General features: G+C 43.2%; 1 protein-coding gene across 2 annotated transcripts in view; it reads left to right on the top strand.

Moving 5' to 3' along the window:
* The first annotated feature begins 6 nt into the window (after window positions 1-6).
* The window catches only part of LOC101858125 (cAMP-specific 3',5'-cyclic phosphodiesterase 4A), a 105,582-nt gene continuing 102,120 nt past the window's right edge, over window positions 7-3,468 (top strand). For both annotated transcript variants that reach the window (XR_004858952.1, XR_004858953.1), the window contains exon 1: window positions 7-3,307. The gene's annotated coding sequence lies outside the window, so the exon portion shown is untranslated. The remainder of the gene's footprint in view (window positions 3,308-3,468) is intronic.

Genomic DNA, 3,468 nt, shown 5'->3' on the forward strand with positions numbered 1-3,468 from the left:
GATAGAACAAATCACCCAGTCCATCCCCTAAATATTTTTACATCGGCCGAGAGTTCGAGAATTTTCTCCGATGTCAGGTGCCTCAAAGTCAGACCCTGATTTGCCCTGAACCCACCTTTCTGTTGTTTGAAACCTTCAACAACTGCGAAGTACTGTCTGAACTCCCTCTACAAATAAAGAGAATGGTCGACCCAACATTCCAGCTCCTACTTCCCAATTCGGGTACTCCCCAGGCAATATAAATGAAAAGAAGAAACTGAACTTGCGAGCAAGAAACACTCTTGATATAAAAACAACATTTTTATAAAGATATTACATGAGAGTCGGCTATTCCAATAAACCCTATGTTTAGTAGTAGTAGTATAAGGTTTTACGGCGCTCGCAACTGCTAAGGTCATATGAGCGCGCAACCCTATGTTTATTGCTTTTCGTTTTCGATTGGTCTTCCCTCGTTATTCAAGAATTTTTTTCTCCGGCTTGCTTGTCTCAACACTAAAAATAACCTCCTACCCACCCACCCATCCTCTCTTGTCTTGTGAGTTCTTTCAATGGTTCTCTCTGTCTCAGTTCAAGTAGAAAGCACTACCACCCACCCGGCCAACCGTCCACCCGTCCAGTCTCACAAACATAATAATATCAACTCTCAAATGAATGTGTTGCTGGTGTAGTGAAACGGGCAAACAGACAAGCCGTGTAATTAAAATGCATTCCAGTCTATATCTGTATACACCTACCTCCCGGACATTCATTGCAATTTTCGCTCCGGGTCTCCACAGATATTTATTCTTCCGTACTCTCTTCTTATATGAATACACACAGGCGTGGAAAAAAGAAACAGAAAACAGAAAGGCTGTAAAAGCGCCTGTATAGTAGATGGTTCGACGAAAGTAACTAACACGGCAGAAAGTATTAATGTCTACCGTTTTTCACTTAAGTGGCATTTACATTTCCAGCCGAGTAGATTTATAATCTTACAGGTCAAGCTTGTTTGTTATTATTCTTTCTCATTGCTCTTTGGGTGTCCATGAACGTGGAACTTTGTTGAAAATGGCGCCCTGCCAGGACTTGAAACGAATGCTGTCCCATGAAATGCGTTTCCGCTTTGTAAAATCTTTACTCTGTGCTGGCCCGCATAAGACGTTGGAAGTAAACGTGGAGTGAAAATAACTAGTTGTATGTAACCATCACATTTACTTTGGATTATTGATTGTTTTCAGGACGCCACTGGTAGTTCCAACATTTTTTGGCTATCACTTTTGCGTTTCCGTCTATCAGTGTGTTCTATTTTTCTCTCTGCACTAAATTATGACGGCTGGTGTATCGATGTTCTTCTCTTTGACTCAGACTAACAAGCCAGACGTTTTGGAATTCCGAGTTTAGCACCGATAACTGGCTTCCTTTGTAGGCTTATTTGAGTTTTCATTTCAAAATAACGGTTCTTTCATCGTAAAACAAATTGGCGTTGGGGTGGGTAAATCTGGTCTAGATTTTAATTCCTTCAAGCCCTGGGCCTTTCTGCTTTCAGGATATATCTAACATAATCCAACGGAATTCTCCTAGGTTTTGATTTTTTTAACGAGAGTTCCGGTAGCTCAATTGGTACCACGCTGAACGACTGTGCTTATAACGTTGTTTTGAATCCCCAAATGAGCGTGCCTGTCATTCTATTATTTACAGAGTTTTTAGAGCTCTTCACTCACTTCGCATAGTCCTATAGGAGACGGACCCTCCGATCGAAGGTCCAATTTCTGAAATAACCTAGCAGTGTTCATTATAAAGGGGCGAGCTGTACAAAACCCACAATGCTACGGTTTGCTCTCGGATGCGTAGGGTTAATATTCGTTCTGTTTCACATGATAAGACTCTGTCTTTGCTACCCCACTCAGTACACCTGTCACTCGTGGCTGGTGCTCTGCCATCGTGGAAAAAGTCAATGTATCATCGCTGGTACTTTGTATAAACACACACGGCGATCTTGTAACTCACAGTGCGATGAAGGAGGAAGATCTCACAAAATGTGCCTGGTATACAATGGCTTGACGATATCGAACTCGGTATGATAAGGAACGGATACCATTACTCCCATATCAACATTTTAAGGTTGTTGGTTGGTTTGTTGTTTTTTTTACAGGAGTTGAGCCAGGAATGTGACTTTTATCTGTGACAGGACCAAGCCAAATGTGTGTTAGAGAGCAGTAGCAATTCCCCAAATGCAAACCACCCAAATGAAATATTACCGCATCCTGTCTGGGATTCTGACCAAGGATATCTGTACATCAGTCCAGCTTGATACAATCCGAACTCACGCTGTGTCTTATTATGTATGTCTATTTGTATACCTTATGAGTTCTGTCGAATGTTTAAAGCATAATGCGATGGATGGAGGCGTTGAAAATGGTTTGTATACAGTCAAACCTGCTTTAACGGCCACCTGTCCAAGACAATCACATTATTTATGAGCATAATCCTAATGAATGAGGCCGTTATCATTGTTAGTCGTGGATAACTTCTCCTCAACGACACACGATTTCCCGACTTCTGTAGTGTAGCGGTTAAGCTACACGCCGTTGTTCACAGGTGACATGATGTGACACCCTGTCTTACTTCTAGAAAGAAGTACAGTCGAAACTGTCTTAGACGGACATCTGTTGTCGAGGAGAAAAGTGGTCGTCATAGGCAGGAGAGCGTCCCACACAGTGTCATTATTTTTTTAAAGACAAGGAAGGGGGGGGGGTCGAATGGGAAGAGGCCATTTGTACAGCTAGGTAGTTGTCTTGTTAAATACAAGTGGTGGCTGTAAGTTAGCTAAGTGTAGGTTCGACAGTAAGTAATTCAAGCCACACCTGAACACCTTCCACCTATTAACCACCCACAGCACAAAGTGTGGATTCTTTCAGCAGGTAGCCAAACACCACCTTGACAGCAGTAGCAGCAGCTGCTATCACTTGTCAATCCTCCGTTGGTAGTGGTACTGGTGGGTGAGGCGGGAAGAATTTTGGTGTCAGATCTACAGCCCTCGGAGTTCACGCTCGCTTTGCGATCTTGGTCGCGCGCTAGGCTAACGGGCTGAGCGAGCGAGCGAGAGAGCGAGAGAGAGCGAACGTGCTTCTTCCTCCGAGACCAACTGGACGCGCACCGTCGGTCTTCTCCGCCGAGTGCCCTGTGGTTCGAATATTTTTGACTTCTTTCTTCGCTCATTCCGAGTCCGGCAGATTAAGTTCGTTGGTGTTTGTGGATAGCATTCTCACGTGTACTTTTCGTTGATATCTTCGCTGTAATTGTGACCGCTGTGAATTTATTGTGAAAGGTAAGAGATGGAATTATGTTGGTGCTTGCAAAAGGATGTATGTCTGTGCTGTGTTTTTCTCAGCTGAAACTGTCGTATTGGTTATAAAGAGAAATAGTTATCTGCGTTTTCTTTTCTTTTGGCTGCCAATACAAAAAATAAAACGCACGGTTAGTCCCCCC

The sequence above is a fragment of the Aplysia californica genome, unplaced genomic scaffold, assembly GCF_000002075.1.
Source record: "Aplysia californica isolate F4 #8 unplaced genomic scaffold, AplCal3.0 scaffold00499, whole genome shotgun sequence".
Taxonomy (NCBI): domain Eukaryota; kingdom Metazoa; phylum Mollusca; class Gastropoda; order Aplysiida; family Aplysiidae; genus Aplysia; species Aplysia californica.